A 20,266-nucleotide genomic window follows, 5' to 3' on the forward strand; every position below is an offset into this window, starting at 1 on the left:
TCCCTCCCTTCCTCTCTCCTTCTCTCCGTTCCTCTCTTCCTTCTTTCCTTCTTTCTCCCTTCCCCTCTCTTCCTTCTTTCCTCCCTCCCTCCCTCCCTCCCTTCCCCTCTCTTCCATCTTTCCTCCCTCCCTCCCTTCCTCTCTTTCCCTCACTCCTTCCTTCCCTCCTTCCTTCCTTCCCTCCCTCCCTCCTTCCTTCCTTCCCTCCCTCCCTCCTTCCTTCCTTCCCTCCTTCCTTTCCTCTTTCCTTCCTTCCTTCCTCCCTCCCTCCTTCCTTCCTTCCCTCCTTCCTTCCCTCTTTCCCTCCCTCCTTCCTTCCTTCCTTCCTTCTTTCCTTCCCTCCCTCTTTCCTCCCTCCTTCCTTCCTTCCTTCCTTCTTCCTTCCTTCCTTCCCTCTTCCTTCCTTCCTTCCCTCCCTCTTTCCCTCCCTCCTTCCTTCCCTCCTTCCTTCCTTCCTTCCTTCCTTCCTTCCTTCCTTCCTTCCTTCCTTCCTTCCTTCCTTCCCTCCTTCCCTCCTTCCCTCCCTCCCTCCTTCCTTCCTCCTTCCTTCCCTCCTTCCTTCCTTCCCTCCTTCCTTCCTTCCTTCTTCCTTCCTCCTTCCTTCCCTCCCTCCCTCCCTCCTTCCTTCCTTCCCTCCCTCCCTCCTTCCTTCCTTCCCTCCTTCCCTCCTTCCTTTCCTCTTCCTTCCTTCCTTCCTCCCTCCCTCCTTTCTTCCTTCCTTCCTTCCTTCCTTCCTTCCTTCCTTCCTTCCTTCCTTCCTTCCTTCCTTCCTTCCTTCCTTCCTTCCTGCCTTCCTGCCTTCCTTCCTGCCTTCTTTCCCTCCTTCCTTCCCTCCTTCCTTCCTTCCTTCCCTCCTTCCTCCTTCCTTCCCTCTTTCCTTCCCTCCTTCCCTTCCTTCCCTCCTTCCTTCCTTCCTTCCTTCCTTCCTTCCTTCCTTCCTTCCTTCCTTTCCTTCCTTCCTTCCTTCCTTCCTTCCTTCCTTCCTTCCTTCCTTCCTTCCTTCTTTCCTTCTTTCCTTCCCTCCTTCCTTCCTTCCCTCCTTCCTTCCCTCCTTCCTTCTTCCTTCCTTCCTTCTTCCTTCCTTCCTTCCTTCCTTCCTTCCTTCCTTCCTTCCTTCCTTCCTTCCTTCCTTCCTTCCTTCCTTCCTTCCTTCCTTCCTTCCTTCCTTCCTTCCTTCCTTCCTTCCCTCCTTCCTTCCTTCCTTCCTTCCTTCCTTCCTTCCTTCCTTCCTTCCTTCCTTCCTTCCTTCCTTCCTTCCTTCCTTCCTTCCTTCCCTCCTTCCTTCCTTCCTTCCTTCCTTCCTTCCTTCCTTCCCTCCTTCTTTCCCTCCTTCCTTCCCTCCTTCCTTCCCTCCCCACCCTGTTCTTATCCAGAAATTCAATAACTAAATCCAGTAGTACTCCATGCCTCTGCTGATTGGCATGAAAGATGTGATCTGCTTCTTTTCTAGTTTGAGCTGATTATCTTTTCCTTAGGCACCCTGAGTTCAAATCCTAGAGAGTCACCATATTAGAACAGAATTTAGTGCAGATAATAAATGTTTTACAACTGCAGTTCAGAATTTCTAAGCCCAAGTAATTTGGCTAGTCTCAACCTCCTTAGGAGTAGAGACTACAGGTGTATTCCATCATGACCAACTCTATACTATTTTTTCAATTTGTAGTTTTATCTATTTTTCCTCTAATTTTTAATATGTCTTCTTTTGTGTTTATTTTAGGCTTGTTCATTTGTTGGCTTCTAATTGTTAAAATGTATATTCAGTTCATTAATATTCTCTTTTTTTCTATTTTGTTAATGTATGTTTGTAGGGATATGATTTTTCCCCTGAGGACTGCTTTAGCTGCATCCCAGAAATTCTGGTATGTTGTTTCATCATTATCATTTTTTTCACATAATTTATTGTTTCTATGATTTGTTCTTTGACCCATCATTATTTAGGATTTCATTGTTAAGTCGCCATTTGACTGTCTTTTGTTTGTGACCCTGTTATCAATGACTATTTTTATTACATTATGAAATTTAAAGGATGCATTTACTATTTCTGCCTTTTAACATTTGTTTGAAATATCTCTATGCCCTAATAAATGGTCAGTTTTTGTAAAAGTCCCATGTGGTGCTGAGAAATATATCTTTTTTTTTTTTTTTTGCAGTTTCATTTAGATGATGCTTTAAATCTTTTTGTATATAATTTCTTCAGTAATTTGTTCAGTTTCATGTTTTTCTCTTTGTTTATCTTTCTGTTAGACTTATTAAAAGCTGTGAAAGATGACATTGAAGTATCCTGTCACTGTTGTGTTTTTGCTTATGTATGTTTTTGTAGCTAAGCTGATGTTTCTTTTGTGAATGTGGATGCTAAGGCATCTAAATTTTGGGTTTTACTTATTACTTTCACTGTAGTATAGTTTTCCTTGTTTATTTGTCCCTTTTCACTTTTTGAATATTTTTGCTTTGTCAGATAGCACAATTGCAGTCTCTGCTTTTTTGGATTCATTTGGTACATAGTACATTTTCTTCCAATCAGTTTTATTTTGTGGATGTCTGTTTTATAAATGTGTTTTTTGTAAGCTGCAGATTGTAGAATTTTGTTTTATCCAATCTGTCACTCTTATTAATTTCATTGGCTTGTTTAATCCATTCACACTTAAAGTTAAGTTTATATTTTCCATAAACATAGAACTATATCTCTTCAGTTTCTTTAGCTTAATTTTTTTTTTAAGGTAACCCTGTTCCCTCTGGCATTCTTCTACTTGTCTGTGTCTTATTTGTTACTTTTCAGAGTTTTGCTTATTTTTTCTTTCCTGTATTTATCTGATTATTAATTCTTCCACTCATTGCTTTTCTCTCTGTCAAGTAGGTTCTTCCTTTTTCTTATCCTCTCCAACTAATTCTGTTCCTTAATGTTTTTGTTATTATTATTATTTATTTCATTCTTTATGAAAAGATTTTCTCCTTTCCTGAGAGGATTTTTCTCCCTCATTCTCTTCATTATATTCATCCTCTCTACCTTCTTTAGAATCTCATTTTTTGATTCATGGTCCCTATATTTATATAACCTAATGCTATTCTGAATTTCTCATGTAATCAGATCATCTGAATGATCAATTCTAGTCTATCCTGTTTGAGGTTGTTTCTGTCACTGATTTGATGAGGTTGCATCTTGGACTTCTTTTTTCTGTTGTGGCTTACTATCAGAAAAAAAAAAGTTAATTCTTCTAGGGGACAACATTATACCATGTCAGTAATCTCCCACTCCCATCCCCATATTCTTAATTATATAGCCCACCACTATTTCTTTCTGGTCATATTCATTTATCTAAATCAATGCTCTACCACTCCATCAGGAACCAGTTGTCTCCAGGAGCTCCAGCTCCTGAACAAATGGCCTTTTCATGCAACAAATCCCCATAGACAATACCCAGCACAAGGTCCCCATTTCCTTTCACAGAACTTCTCTCTTTACATATAAGAGCATTCATCAATGGAACTCCCTTCCATTGCCAAAGCAAGACCTCCAATATTTTAATTCCTCCCTTTGCCTCCTTATCCACTTCCTTGCAAGCTTTTTCTGAAAGACTATAAAAGTCATTTTCCCCTCATTGCTAGCCCTAAGTTTAACTGGAGCACATCACATATTCCCTTCTATTTTCCTCCTTCCTCCTCCATTCTACACACTTTACCATTTTGTAATTTAATCCACAAGAAACATTTATGCACCTGTAGGCTGGGGGCTCATCTCTCCAATATTACTTTTTCAAATCTCCGCTTTCACTCCTATGTCTTTACATACATTTAGAAAGAAATCTTTTATTGGTTTCTCTGATGTTACTCTGCTGATATTGCTGTCTTTGTTGTATTTATTCATTCCTCATGCATCTCTGTTGTCTGTAGTGTTTGAGAAGTAAATAATCAGTTCAATTCTGGTTTTCTTTCTGAAAATGTTTTGAATACCTCTTTTATTATCAAATGTCCATATAGTTTCATTTATAGTAGAGCTAGGATTTTTCAAGATAGGTCATGCTGGATTGCATCTCGAGACCCATTTGTTTTGGGGAACATATTCCATTCCCTCTGCATTTTCTGGTAGGTATAATAGTCTTGTCTTGAGTTATTAAATTTTCCTTTCCTTTGTATTTAAAGATCTTTATCTTAGCCACTTACAGAATTTCTTTTTTCTCAATTTAACCATTATGTATCTTGGGGCTTGAAGCCTTGGATTTTTTTCTATAGGTGATCTATGAATTCTTTGTCTAAATGAGGCCATATTTCTTTCTGCTATTAATATCTTCCCTGTTGGTTTATCTGCTTATGCCTTGAGTTTTTGGAATTCTCTTTTTTCTGAGATCTGTGGTAATTTTGGTCTTCCTCCCTCTTCCCCCATCCCCCTTATTTTCCTTAATTGCCCATTTTTTAATTTGGTTCCTTCTGATGGTAGTTTCCTTTGGGGCGAATCATAATGCATTTTAGCCTTCTCCCAGATGGGAAAATTCATGGTTCACCAATTTAGGTCTCTGCCTGGATTGACTTTGGGGAAGACCAGCTTGGTTCCAGCTGGAGAGTGTTGTCTTTCCATCAGGCTTAGTGAATTTCAATAGAGTGTCCAGTACTTGTCCTGCTCCCTCTATTTCTTAGTTTTCCAGCCTGGCTAAACAAGATAACTCCATGCTGGTACCATTGATCTGTATTTTGATTTCTGCCCTTGAAAGTTTGGATATCCAAGGTTGAGGGTGGGGAGTGTTGGGGAAGAGGGCTATGGACGTGTGCTCAGATATATCTGTTGTACCTTTCTCTATGTTCCTCCTCTCAAAGAGATCTTTGGTAGTAGAGACTACTGCTGTGGCTTAGGCTCTCAAGGCCTGAGGATATTTCTGCAGTTTGGAATTTGCATCTCCACAGAAATGGAAAGAAGGAAGAGGGACTGGAAATGTGGTGTTATGTTTGTTACAAATCCATAGATCAGGTCAACTTATGAAGCTTTCTGCTGGTATTGTGCTGGATAGTAAAGGAGGGGGAGCATGAATTAGGCATTAGTTCTTGGAGTTTTTACTTTCTTTTGTTTTTCTGATGTCTCAGACCATAGAGTCAATTGAAGTTCGTTTATCTTTGGTGCATGATTTCTGTTTTGGAGAGGTTTGAAGGGTCCTGGGGATCTGAGGATCCATTTTGCTGGTCACCTGACCCAGGAATTTCTCCACTAGTTTTCAAGGACCACTTTTTGGCTCAATAACCACAGCTGCCAATTCCTTTGGTTCCCTAGGGTGTAACTAGTCCCAGCTTGTATTCATTGTATTTATTCAAAGCAGCTATGATTTTTTTTTAAATTAACTTTTCATTAACATTTTCATTATCTTGAAATTCAGATCCTATGAACCACTTAGGGTCTCTGCTTCTTAACCTGAAAATGATGATGATAATGAGGAGGAGGATGATGATGATTGGTTTTAAAGCACTGAGTGGGGAAGGGAGGCAGCTAGGTGGCACAGTAGATAGAGCACCAACTCTGAAGTCAGGAGGACCTGAGTTCAAATTTGGCCTCAGACACTTAAGTGACCTGGGCAAGTCACTTAACCCTAATTGCCTCAGCAAAAAAAAAAAAAAAAAAAAAACTTAGTGGGCCAGAAGGTAGGTAGTGGGCGGGAGGTGGGTAAGAAGGGATGAGGAAAGATAAGCTAAATAATAAAGTATTCTGCTTTCCCTCCAGTGTCAAGATCATTTCCTATATTTTAGGGACTGGAAATACAGAAACAAAATGATATGGTCCCTGCCTTCAAGGAGCTTACATTATGTCAGGGAAACAACATGTAAAAAAAGGCACATACAAAGTAAATACAAGATAATTTCATAGAGTGGGCATTAGCAACTATAGTTATCAGTAGGGTGGCATTTGAACTCTGCTTTGAAGAAAGCTAGTGATTCTAAGAAACAGGTGAGGAAATATTGATGTTCAGGCAGGTGTGAAGTCACAAAGGTGGAAGATCGAATGTCACATTTAAGTAATAGCAAGAAAGAAAGTAATGCTTATAAGCTTAGAAAGATAAGTTAGAACCAGGCTGTAAATTATTTAAATAAATGCCAAAAGAGTTTGTATTTGATCCTAGAAGGAACAATAAGAGTTTATGAGGAGGATAGTGACATGGTCAAATTCTATAATGTAATGTCTCATTGAGGGAGTAGAATTAGAAGAAAAGGTCAATTGAAATGTTCCATTACCATCTTCTTCTGATTCCTACCTCATCATAAAATGAAGTTAATCCCAGGTTCTTCCCTCAAGGTGCAAGCTTTAGCAATGGAAAGGTTTTTAATTCAGTCATAGGGATGGATTGTATGTCTGGTATATAAGATGAGCCTGCCTTGGGTCAAAAAGAGTCATCCCCTGAACATTTGCCACTAAATGATTTATTTTTTCGGCCATAGCCCTTCATAGAGACAGTCCATTAAGGGATAGAAGGAAGTATAGAAACATTTGTGGAAGCAGTGAAAGAATAGAGATTCTATTTGAAGGAATACATTGGCACCAAATTATCTGGAGGAAAAAAAAAAAAACCAATTTGGTCAATTATATGAAGAGACTTTAATTTCCCTAACATCTTCAGGAATTCAAGTTTCCACACTAGGACTTCTGATTGGTGAGCATTCACCTTATCTTGTCTAGACCTTGAGCTACCATCTTACTTTCTAGCCATGTTTCTAATATGTCACCCTCCTTCACTGCCACTTTCCAATGTTAGCTCTGAGAGAACAGTAATCATGTCTATACCATCATTCTTTGAATGGAAATGCCAAACAATTGCCCTATAATTCCATTCACCATCCTTCTGATTTCCCTGTTCAATACCCTTCTTCCTGGCTTCCACTGTATTGTCTTCCCTATTGAGAACGTTAATTTGAGGACAAGTACTTGTCTTCCTTAGTTGAATTCATTCCCCAGCACTCAGCATAGTGCATGCCATGATAGTAATTACTGTTATGATTCATATGTCTATTTTATTAGCTATCAAATATCCAGACAAATATACTGCTTCTCCAAAGTATTAAGGAAAGAGTTAAGAACCTATTTTTGAATTTTAACCACCTTTTATTGTGGTATATATGATATTAGGCTTAACATTTCTGAGCCTCATTTAAACTCATTTTCAACATGAGAATAGTACCAATGGATCTATAAAAGCCTTATGATCCCAATATTGACATTGTGCTCCATAATAAAAATTTAATTTCTTAGCCCAAACTCAAGTAAATTTTATTTAGAATTTAAGTCAGCCATCAGAGGGCAGCAGATAGGCCACTTTCCAAAATTTTCCTCTGCTATTTAGAGGTTATTCTGTATGTTAAGTCTTCAAGATAGCACATTAGATCCATTTATCTTGATAAGTTCATTCCTATATAATTAAAAAACCCTTTTCTCCCTCATTCCTCATGACCCCGCTTATATTTCTAGACTATTCTCTTTTCTTTTTCCAAAATAATCTAAATATTTTTATGCTTGGTACATTTTTAAAAATCTAATAAAAAAAAAAAAAAAGATGAGAGAGTTGAAACCACCTAAGTCAACATTTCTTTCATTTGTTTTATCATTGTGCTCTTCAGTCAAAAGCATATTTAATAAACATTTATTAAACACCAACTGTGTATAGAATTCTATGACAATAATTCTCTTTTGTAAATTTCAGGGAAGTAAGCTAAAATACACATTTTTTAGTATTGTTTCATTATAATATGTCTTTGTGACATTTTCCATTACAGGTTTTACTCATTTGTCTTATCAACCATATAAAACACAATCATATAAAAAGTATTTTGTTTTTTTTTTCTTTTTATTAGTGGAAGCATTTCCATGCAAAAATTGATTTCCTGTATCACATTCTAAAAGTAATATATTTTCTTCATGGATAATTTCTAAGTTTCTTGAATAGGAAGAAGCTTAAATGCTTAAGAAATTTCTTTTTACATTCATTTAGCTTTCAGTCCAGTGTATAAATACAACCAGTCAGCCAGAATAAAGGGGTGTCTAGTTACATACTACTGAATCAGATGCATATTGTCATTCAAGTTAATGAATTATTTTTTTATTTTTTTTATCCTTATAGTCATAGTAAACAAAGCTAGCCCAAGGCAAAACAGTGAGTAAAAGCAATGTTTGCCCTTACTGCCCTTTCTTCTGCTGGTGTCCTGTTTTTCTATTGCCTCTTACTACCCACCCCTGAGTGCCACCCCATCCCACATCTGTTTCTTTGGCCTTGTGCCCCAAGTGGCCTTCTGCTTTGTTCCTTCTTGTAGTTCCCCTTCCTGCTTTGAAATTTATAGTCATAGAATTTTGTCTCTAGAAGAGACTCTCAGAAACTATTTTAGCTCAGCATTTCCAGAATTAATTTGGCTATAGTACACTTTGTTGTTTGAAAAGTATTAGGGGAACTTATTTGCTAATTTGAGGAATCTGAGGTATGATACACCCTGCTGTGATGTAAGAGAGTCAGAAAAATTATAGAAGAAATTAAATGTAATTTCATATAAAAATTATAGCCCAAAGGCATTTATGATACATAATTTCTCATTTAATATTTTAGAGGGAAAGGTTTTTGCTAGCATGAAAATCCTTTAGCAAAATTCTAGTTAGCACTGTAATTAACACCAAATTTCCCCAGACTTTCAAAAACATTAGTTTAGATTGACACCCCATCCTTCCTTCCCTTTGAACTCCATATGTCTGTAACACATATTAAACCTTTCCTTTCCTCTTTCCTATTAGCTTGCAGACATATTTAGATCCCCTTCATCCTTTAAAAAATTTTTTGACTCTTCTACCTCATTATACTGTGTTTCTATTTCTTCCTTTCATTGCTGAATAGTAATTCATTTTGACATTTTGAATTCCAGGTTCTATTTGTATCATTATTTTTACAGAAACTTTTCTCAAAGACAATCTTATTTACATTCTCATTGGTCTCTTCTCAGCCCTCATTTTTCTCTTTGGCCTCCATGCATCATTTGGAAATATTAAAAATATTAAGTATCACATTCCTTATCATTTTTCCTTCCTTAGCTTCTGTGATACCATAATCAATTTCTTTTCCTCAACTGTAAAGTGGGAGTAATAATAGCATCTTCTTCACAGGATTGTTATAGGGATTTGTGGGGAATATCAAAGAAAATAATGTTTGTAAAGCATTTTATACAATTGCCTGGTACATAGTAGGCATTTAATAAGAAAATGCTTGCTTCTTTCATTCTTCTTACCAAATAAAAATCAAACTCAGCCTGAAATTTAAGCCCTTCCAGAAACTGGAATTTTTCTATTTTCTCAGCATCTATTCACATTATTCCCATTCTGATACATTATGGTTGTGGTCTTACCAGACTGAATCATTTATTGTCCATTGTACACTTTGCAAATCTTAGTGCCTTTGCTTCCCATCTAATCCAATCCATTAATTAATTAAGAGCACAGGATCATAGATTTAGGGGTAGAAGGATCTTCATAGATCAGTTTGGTCCCTTAATATGCAAAAGGTAAGATGTGACTCAGTTATAGTCGTGTAACTTGTAAATCAGAAGCAGGATTCCAACCTGGTCATTTTCTTCTAATTCCTAATTCAGCAGCCTTCCACTATGGTGCTGGATATCTGGGTCTAATTTCCCATATTTGTGTGAAGTGAGGTCGCTAATAATTGCCTGGCTAACTTCACAAAGGTTATTGTTAAGTTCAGATGAGATCATGGATATGAAAATGGTGGGAAACTGAAGTGTTATGTGAGTTATTATTATTTCAAAATCAACACTGCCTGGAGTACATTACTTCAGCAGTAATGAATGTTCTGTCTTTTCATTGCCATTCAGCTATGAAGAGCAACTTCATATGAGTGTGGCAGTTGGGAAATGATTTCTACATTCTGTGTTCAGTTTTTCATAGCCAATTTATAGATATAAAATAAATGGAAAATTTTTAGCACTTTTGTATATTAAAGAAAAAGAATTAGCTAGAGGCATTATGTAGTAGTAGATAGTTTCTCAATGTAGAAGACATAGATTTAAGGTCTTTCTCTAACTATGAGAGTCTGGGCAAGGCTCTTTATCTCTCTGTCTTAAGAAACACTTTATCATTTGAAGAGTAGTTACAGATCCATTTTGGTAGAGTTTTTTCAATCAGAGTTCCCTATAGCAATGAAATCACAAGTCAGGATTCAAAACAAAACAAACATAAGCTATATGAGCAATCCCCCAGAAAACTTGCAAAGCAATTCATTCCCACCGTGCCTGCTTCTGGGACTGTACAAGGGGCATGGGGAAAAAAAATCCCAACTCACTTCTATCCAGTACTCTAGTTTGGATACCTCAAAGTAAAATTTTCAGACTATGCCCAGGAAAGTTTTGATTATAAAATAACTGAAGAAACTCAGAAATATTAACTATAAAATTTATATACTTATCATTCCTGTGACATCAGTTAGGAAAAGTTAAAAATACTGTGGACTGACATTTGTAGATCTTTGAGTTTTCACTCCATGCATCCCTTTCTTTATTTTCCTTTTTCCTTCATTGTCCTGTTTTTCTCAAATCATTTAGGGACTTTGTTGCTCTGATTAGAGGTATAAAATAAAAATTCCTTTGAGTCTGTCATCCACCTTAATTTTACTGACCAAATAATCATAGCCCTCAATAATATTTCCAATCTTTTTAAAAAGCTTCCAGTTATGGAGAACTTGCCACCTTCTGAAGCAACTCATTCTACTTTTATCCAATACTAATTATTAGATAGTTTTTCTTTAGAGTATAGTTCTTTACCACTTCTTATTTGGACTACTGTAGTAGCCTGTTGTTTGGTCTCCCAGCTTTGTGTCTCCCCATTCAATCCGTTTCCTACCCAACTGGCAAGTTGATCTTTTTATGATACAGATTTTATCATGTTATCCACTTATTTCGGAAATTCTAGTAACTCCCCTTTACCTCCAGTATCATATATAAAATCCTGCTTGGCCTTTAAAGTGCTTTATAACCTGGTTCTTTCCTACCTTTAGAATCTCCTTATACCTTACTCCCCTAATAACCACTCCTTACACACTCTGAAGTTGAATAACATTAGTCTCGTTGCTGTTCATTGACCAAGACCTTCCATCTCCTGACTTTGCTTTTTTAGTGGTTGCCTCTCCTTGTCTTAAGATTCTCTTCCCTCCTCTCAGCTTCTCTGATAACTTCATCTCCCAGCTAAAATCTCACCTTTTGCAAGAAGCAAAAGGTGTCTTTCCTAATGCTAATGTCTTTACTCTGGGATTACCTCCAATTTATCATTTACATATTTATCTATACCTAATTGTTTGCATGATGTTTCTCCTTTAAACCATGAGAACTAGAACTGTTTTTCTTTTTGCCTTTCTTTTATTACTAGTGTCTATCGCCTAGAAGTTGCTTAACAAATGCTTATTGAGTTAATTAGACTTAAATAAATCTGAAATATAGCTCTCTGCAATTTCTGTCCATTACTTTTCCTGATAAAGTTTCCTAGAAACCAGGAGGTCCATGAAAGAAAACAGACACATCTGTTTTGGGGTTTTTATTATTTTCTATTGTGGTAGTGGTGGTTCTGACAGATGCTCTATAGAGGAGGAATATGAAAATATTTCCATTTTTTCCAGTAAAGTCTTTAGGAAATTTTCCCTGGCTCCAGCAGCATTCAGTCTAAGTGTTTGGATGTAGCTACCCTCTTTCTAAACAAACTGCTGGATCCTGTGTCCTACATCTCTGTAGAACCTTGTCCCTTGATTAAATGATGGATAAACCTATCTTGAAGAATTTATTGGCTTCTGTAAGGGCCATTCAGTTTCTCTAGCAGAAAGTGGCTGAATGATAATAATTGCAGCTTATATTGGTAAAGCAGTTATACCTGGTAGCATTTAATTCTCAGAAGCCTGTGGGATACAGGGTCCTTATTTCTGTCAAGTTTTTTTGTTATGTTCTTTTGTTTTTATTATTGTTGTTCTTAGTCATGTTCAACTCTTCATGATTCCATTTGGGATTTTTTGGCAAAAATACTGGAATGATTTGCCATTTTCTTTTCTAGCTCATTTGACAGAGGAAGAACTGAGGCAGTCAAGGTTAAGTGACTTGTGCAGGGTTGTACAGCTAGAAAGTGTCAGAGGCCAGATTTGAGAATGAGCTCTCCTATTCCAGATCCAGCATTCTATCTAGTGCTCTACCTCTCTGTCTCCAGATGAGAAAAAGTAGGGTCAAATAAGGTATATATGTGTTTTGCCATAGTCATAAAGTTAATAAACAGTAGCTCTAACATGAAACAGGTCATCTGACTTAGGACCAGAAGTTCAATGCTCTTTTCACTATAGTCTGGCATAATTAATTCAATAAAGTTTTATTCTTTATATCTTCTTTAGAGTCAAGAAGATGTAGATTTAGAATCTGCCTAACACACTTATTAGTTGTGTGACTCTGAACAAGTCACTTAAACTCAGAGCACCTCAATTTCCTTATCTATAAAGTAAAGACACTAATAACAGCATAGTAGATAGAGTACAGAAGTTTCAGATCTAGGATATAACCCTACTCTACACTTTTAAGAATCTTGTCAAGGGGTTTGGGGAATATCTGGTAAATAATTATATTATTATTCTGTTGAAATTAACCTCTTTTGGCTATTTCTTATGTACATATACTGAGTGAATTTTGGAATGTTTCTTTTCATATTGAATGGAAGGTACAAGAAAGTTTATTGAAAGTCTAGGAATTCAGGCAATCCCTAGGGCAATAGATAGAAAGCTTGCTTTGGAATTAAGAAGATGTGGTTTCAGAATTCTGCCTCTGACACATACTGGCCATGTGATCTTGGATGGTTATCTGTTGTGACATGGGAACTACTTTCCAGTGGCTGCTGGAGGTCTAAGTCAGACCTGTAGAATGGATCTCTTCATGTGAGAGAATGATGATGATACAAGGAGACTGAGAGGCCATTGTGTTATCTGACCTCCCTCCTCTTCCCTCTGCCTCCCAATTTATTTCATTCCAGTCCACAAGCAACACCTATGTCAGTAAAGGCTGCTTTTCAACTCTTTGTTATAATTCACACTGTGGAGGCTCTTGGAGAATTGACCTGCCCCTTTACCTAGGCATGGTCCTTAACAATTGTTGGTGTTCCCAGCAAGTTTATAATTGTTAATTATCGAGAAGGTACCATTTATATTTGTAGAGGTAATTGTTCCTCTATGGGAGTTCCCTTCCCTAATGAAATAACGGGATAGCTTTTTTTTTTTTTTTTTTTTAATAACTTTTTATTGACAGAACCCATGCCAGGGTAATTTTTTACAGCATTATTCCTTGCACTCACTTCTGTTCCGATTTTTCCCCTTGCCTCCCTCCCCCCCTCCCCCAGATGGCAAGCAGTCCTTTACATGTTGAATAGGTTACGGTATATCCTAGATACAATATATGTGTGCAGAACCGAACAGTTTTCTTGTTGCACAGGGAGAATTGGATTCAGAAGGTATAAATAACCCGGGAAGTAAAACAAAAATGTAAGCACTTTATATTCAATTCCCAGTGTTCTTTCTTTGGGTGTATCTGCTTCTGTACAGGATAGCTTTTTTAACAAAAACACTTAGTGTTAGAAGGGTCATACTCTTACATACTCTTACATAAAGTATACTCTTACATAAAATATTTCACACACCTTAAGGCATTATGAGCTATTGTTACATTACATTATCAAAATAAGGAAACAAACATTTTACTTTATAGCAACTTTTACAAAAAAGTAGCTACATTGTTTTTCAAGATATTTGCTATATTGAAAATATTGATTACCATTTGGCCCCAAAAACATGAGTAGCTAATGTATAATGTCTTCTATTTAAGTCTTATCAATAACCAAAAATGTGGTGCCAAAGTGACCTTCCTTGTATCTTCTAGTTGACTTGATTTCCCTAGCAAGCCAGTGTTATGGAAATGTTTTTATAAAAGCATTTGACCCAGGATTTCCATGTTTTTAATACATCATTGAAGATTAGCAAAAAGTTGTTGAACCAAAGCAACTGCCACTTTTTTTTATGTAATGTTACATATTCATGCAAATTGCTTTCTTCCTAAAAGAGGCTTGTGTGTGTGTGTACTCTTTGATCCCAAAGTTCCTCAAACTTTTTATAAAATAACCTTTCACCACTTACCAGTGACATAACAATGATGCCTATGATAACATTATTAGTAGCCTGAAGGAGTGTAGAGGCTCATGCTGTGTGTCCTATTTTATCTTGCCTCAAAGTCTCTATATCCTTGGCAGTCTCTTTTTTTTTATAGGCTTTAGACATGTAGTTGAAAGCTGTTTTGTTCAGTAGAAAATTTTTTTTGTGATGCTGCTGACTGTAATGAAATTTGATGTGCCAGAGGAACACAGCAAACACATTTTTAAGTAGTTCATTCAGTTTCAATGTGATTTAGATTGAAGACTAAAGGGGAGTCAATCTACAATCTTAAGAAGAGTAGGTAATTTTCACTCGATAAGGAAGTATTTACTTATCTTATAAGAATTATGCCAGAGGGCTTCTCAAAAGGTTGCCTCTAAGGTGATAAAAAAACAAATTTCTCACCATAGTAACTCTCAAGATGAGTTATATATCTGTATCAGTGTATACCTGCTTTAACAAAATCACTGATTCCTTGGGCATTGAATTAGAAGAGTTGTGAATGTACATTCATGAAATTAGTCACCTCAAAAGAAAAGAAAGTTGAATAAATACATGATTGATTTAATAAAGGAAAATGCTACAGGATTCATGCTCCCAAATAGCCTTTAGCACAGGTTAACACTGGCTGTGTATATAGTCATGAATTAACCATATAATGAAAAATTTTCCATTTCATTTTGTGATATACAGAAAAAGCTAAAAATCATGTAACTATAGTGTGTAGAGTCTCCAATTATGCAACTGGATTAATAGATTGAAATAGCTATAGATATAGCTACATATACATATAATTAGCATAGGAATAGTTTATTCCTAAAGACAGTCATAATTTGTCTCTCATAGCTTGAACCCAAATCTGTAATTATATATAATTTAATTAAATCCGTTCAACCAGTTTTTTGATGTTTCCTTTACATGCAAAGCATCATACGCAGCCGTGAAGATACAAAGATGAAAAAAGAGCACAGCCTCTTACTCTCAGAGAGTTTATATTCTAATAGGGAGCATATAAGTACAACATAAGGTAGAATTTGATATGAGTGAAGGAGAACCTGCAAATATGCAATAAGAAATTAGAACCAAGAGTTTATTTTAACCCAAGGTGAGCTTAAGCAGTATATAGTAAGAGAATATTTCATGAAAGAGGTGGTATCTTAGTTAAAACCAGAAACAAAGGAGGGATTTGTAAATAGGAGTTGGTGAGTGAGGTAACTTCTCAGGCAAGAGGGGTAGTAGGAAAAAAGGCATGGAACTGCAAGAGAGACACTGATGATTTTTGTACAGAAGTGTAGCACAATTGAGCACTTCAGCTATATTAAAAAGAAGTCACACAAAATGTCTTATTCCTTAATTCTTAAATCACTGAAGTTTAATAAGGATCAATGTAAAGTATACATGATTTCAAAAAAATCAACTTCATGTATACAAGATGAGAGGAATGGAGGGTGGATACATAGCAAATCATTGGGAAAATGTGTGACTTTTAGGAGACTCATAAGCTCAATATGTCAGCATTGTGATATGGCAGTCAAGACTGCCAACAGAATCTTAAGCATAATATCTAGGATATGGCAGGTATTAGTGCTACTGTATTCTGCCAAGATCAGATTTTATCTGGAACATCCATTCAGTATGGGATACCCCGTTTTAGGAAGCACGTTGATTAATTGGAGAGTATCCAGAGACAGTCAAGGTGGTAAAAATCTTTGAGCTATTCCATATGGGGATCTGGTGAAGGTATTGGAGAACAAGAACTTTAGGAAGGAGATGTTTGTTGCCTTCTAGTGTTTGAAGGATTATCATGTGGAAGAGAGGTTGAATTTGTTCTTCTTGGCCCCCAAGAGCAAAAGTAGGAGCAATGAGTAGAAGTTGCAGAGTGGACAGTGGAGGCACAATATAAAGAAAAGCTTGCTATCTGAGTTATATTAAAATGAAATAGGCTGACTGTTTCAAGAGATAGTTCCTTCTCAATGGTAGCTTTCAAGTTATAGGCCTTGTATGTTGTTGGCAGGTGGAGCTTGATAGATAAGGTAAGCTAGAAGGATCAGTGAGGAATGACCCTGGATTTATAGTCAGAATTTGAACTGGCTTTGTAATTCATCACCTTTGGCCATGGGCAAGTCACTTTAATTTCTTTAGGTCTTGTTTCCTCGTCTGTAAAATGAGAGCATGGGGCTAAATGGATTCCCAGGTCCTTTTCTGATCTAAATCTTTGATCCATCTCTTCCAATTCTGACATTCTGTTTCTCTGGAAGAGAATACTGCTCTGGACTTTCTATTGCAATTATAAAAAATTGGATTCCAGGTCTAACACTTTTTAAAGAAAAAAAATTGTGCCAAAAAAACCTTCTCAGTACCAAATGTCGCCCTAAGCCTTCCACACTAAATTGTCTTTTTCCTTTAAAAAGACTTTGAATTTCCAAAGAAATATTTAATTTCATTTTTGTTACATGAAAAGTGTAATATGTGCCAGTATTTATGTGCACACGTTATTTTTCTAACAGAAAAGGTAGTCATCAAGCACTAGCTCTGTTCACTTTAATGATTTCTCTATATCTTTTATAAGGAGCCCTTCTCCTCCTACCTCTGAGCTTTAAGAACACTTTCACCCACTGGATTTTTTCCATGCTTCCTCCTCAGAGGGATGTGTACATGGTTAATGAAAAGACATTGTAAGCTGTAACACCAATAGCTGGGGGACTATGGGAATAAGAGAGAAGCCTTTAATGCATATGGTTTGTGTTGAAGAAGGAGGGTTCAGGCACACTGTGAAAGTAAAAAATGTTTGCCTCTAGCATAGGTGGATGAATGATAAGAGTACATACATACTCGACCCCAAAGGGAAATGGGCAAATGGCTAGTTTTTATGGAAAAGGTAGAAGAGAGTATTCAAAGATCTAATTTTCCTTTAAATCAATATTACTTAAGATGCCTAACTGGAAACTGATTCTTTTTATTCTGAGTTTCTACATAGTTGTGGACTGCAGATTTTTTTTTTTGAGTGTATAGTTTTTATTTAATTTAATTCCAACAAATAGTGGTTATAGATTGTATATATTGGAATGGCTATACTACAAGAATCTAAATGGGAAATGAGAGTGGCTTATATTCAGACTTGTTTCCAGGGAACGAATAACTATGATTAACTCAACACAGGCCATTAGAGATCACCATTATTCTACTCAAATGCAGCTGAAGCAGCATTCTTAATGCAGTAAAAATACTTGGCAGTCATGGCATATGAACAAAACCCATTTACAGAAGGCATTTTTGGAAAGCTCTGCACATTCCTCATATTCTCCAAGGAAATGCTATTTAAAGTTACCAACCTTAATTTTAATTGGCTAGAAATGGGCACAAAATACTATCATCACAAGCACACAATTAAGCTGAATATTTATTCTTTTTTAAAAATTATTTTAATGATATATCATTTTTCTAATTACAACTAAAGATGGTTGTCAAGATCGTTTTTTGTAAAATTTTGAGTTCCAATTTTTTTTTCTCCTTCTTTTAATTCCCCCCTCCCCAAGGCAGCATGTAAACTGATATAGGTTGTACATGTACAATTAATATTTAATATATTTCCATATGAAATATGGAAATTGGTTCCATATGAGTCACTATATTTCCATATGAGTCATGTTGGGAAAGAAAAATCAGAACCAAAAGGGATAAAACACAAGAAAACAACAACAAAAGAACAACAATAAAAAGTGAAAATATTATGCTTTGATCCACATTGAGTCTCCATAGTTCTTTTTCTGGACATGGATGTTATTTTCCATTCAAAGTCTACTAGAATTGTTTTTGGATCACTGTATCACTGAGATGAACTAAAAGGCAATCATAGTTGATCATCACACAATCTTGCTGTTACAGGGTCCTGCATTTTTCTAGTTCTGCTCTCTTTATTCAGTATCAGTTCACATAAGTCTTTCTAGGTTTTTCTGCAATCAGCCTGTTCATTTCAATTCTTGAATATTTATTTTAACCAGAGGCTTTGATATTCATCTGAGTAAAAATTGGTTTCCTTTTACAGTAAAAGCCCATTGATTTTGTAAAGGGGAAGACTGCAATATAACAATAAGTAAAAAAAGAAACTTTCAGGAAGGTTTACTTTAGGAATGCACATAACTGTCAGTTTAAAAGCAAGGAATCAATATAATATCAAGAGAAATCTGCAGATAAAGAACCCCATGTGACACAATATGTGAGAAAAACAGATGAGGACACACAAAAGATAATGATAGGATTTCATTGGTAGAGAAAACTACATAGAGCAAAGTTTCTTTGCTTGTGGGGAATGTCATGTGGGGTCATTTCACTAAATGTGGAGGTTGCAAAATTACAATTTATTATTAGTAAATGTTTGATTTGTATACCTACTTAAATATCTATATACCCAAGGGCACATAAAAATTTCCTGGGAGAAAAGATGTTGCTAGTGGAAAGAATTCAAAAGCTCTGGCATAGCACCAAGTGGTTAAATGACTTTTCAAGGTCATAGAGCCAGTGTCAGAGTCAAGACTTTTACCTAAGTCTTCTTGGCTTTGAAGCTGACTTGCTAGCCACTGTGTGCGCAATCCTGCCTTTATAAAAGAAGAAAATGAGGAAAATGATTTAACAACATTCAGGAGCAATATGACATTTTCAAGATGATATCCCTGTGTTGCTATCTTCAAAAACACTAGTTTTCCTTTGCTCCCCTTATCACATTCTTGTCTTATTATTAATAATTATTACTTTGATACAGATTTAAGATTTCATTTGTATGGAGAGTTCCTGGTGAAGGATGTGGAAACTTCATCTACTAATGCATATCAGTAATTGTTCTGAAGCTTAGAGAGTAGAATTTTAGAAAGTTGGCAAGGAGAATTAAGAGTAAAAATGCCTTGCTAGAATCATCACACAGGTAGAGTAGATGGCCATAAGAAATACCATGAAGAAAGCACCTAGCAATTCTTTGAAGACATACTGAGGCTACTGAGATAAAATTCTGTAGTAATCAGATAAGCCAAAAAATATTAATAAAACGTCTACTAACTGTATGCTTATTAATATGCTAGGTATTGTTGGAAAAAGGATGGAATAGTCGGTAAAGTTGAAGGATCACAGAGTTCCCCAACTGAGCCCAATCCTCCCAAAGTGGTCATAATTCTAAGTGTCTTCTTTTCCTGCAAGGATGCCAGGATGCCAGGATGCTAGCTTTTTGAAGCTTGTCCAAATAATAATAACACACAATAATTTAACTATTTACAAAGCATTTTCTTCATTACAGTCTTTTTCAGTAGTGCCCCTATTACAGATGATGAAACCTGGTTTTAGTCATACAGATATTAAGTGTCAGAGTCAAGATTGCCTGAGTCTCAGTGGGGGATTTTCCCCATGCCATCATCTGAATCTCAATGGGGGATTTACCCCATGGCGTTATAGAACCATTCCAGACAAGCCTCAGTCTTTCCATCAAAGAGCAAAAAACACAACTTGTGAGTGGTGAAAGTGCCCAGAGGCCTGATGTTATGTTAGTGTATTGGATTAGCAATCTGTTCATCCCCTTGGATTTTGAAAGGTTTAGTCTCTCCATAAAGATGGCAGAAAAGGAGGGAAGGTAAGGCTGAGTAGAGGTATACTTCAAAAGTTGTAGTTAGAACTATGGGGAGTAATTTCTAAAAGTCCTCTTTTGGTTTAGTTCTTTTCAACAGAGCATGTCACATTAATTTACATCCAGTTGTCAATTCTAGTTCCTCAGTCCTAGCTGTTCAGTTCCAACACATGGGATACAAGTAGCATACCCATTTCAGATTCCAGGCTTCCCTCACTAACTGCTCTTGGGCATTTCTACTGATACAGTACGGGAAGGACCAAAATAGAATTCATTTTTTCCCCTTCAACTGTGAAAGGCACTACCATGCTTTCAGTCACCTACATTAGCAAAATCAACTTTCAACTATTTTCACTCACCCAGCATATCTAGGCTGCCAAATTTTTTTGTTTCTATCTCCACAAGATTTCTCACTACCTACCCTTTTCTCCATTCACATTGTCATCTGTCCTTTTATATGACTTTAGTGTCTGGTTCTTCCTCT

General features: G+C 36.3%; 1 protein-coding gene across 4 annotated transcripts in view; it reads left to right on the forward strand.

Moving 5' to 3' along the window:
* SCAF8 (SR-related CTD associated factor 8) overlaps window positions 1-20,266 on the forward strand; it is a 265,897-nt gene that overhangs the window by 141,621 nt on the left and 104,010 nt on the right. For 2 of the 4 annotated variants that reach the window (XR_007953657.1, XR_007953659.1), the window contains exon 21: window positions 1,809-1,859. The exons of the other annotated variants lie outside the window; for them this stretch is intronic. The gene's annotated coding sequence lies outside the window, so the exon portion shown is untranslated. The remainder of the gene's footprint in view (window positions 1-1,808; window positions 1,860-20,266) is intronic. 4 annotated transcript variants of the gene reach the window in all.

The sequence above is a fragment of the Antechinus flavipes genome, chromosome 4 (assembly GCF_016432865.1).
Source record: "Antechinus flavipes isolate AdamAnt ecotype Samford, QLD, Australia chromosome 4, AdamAnt_v2, whole genome shotgun sequence".
NCBI lineage: Eukaryota > Metazoa > Chordata > Mammalia > Dasyuromorphia > Dasyuridae > Antechinus > Antechinus flavipes.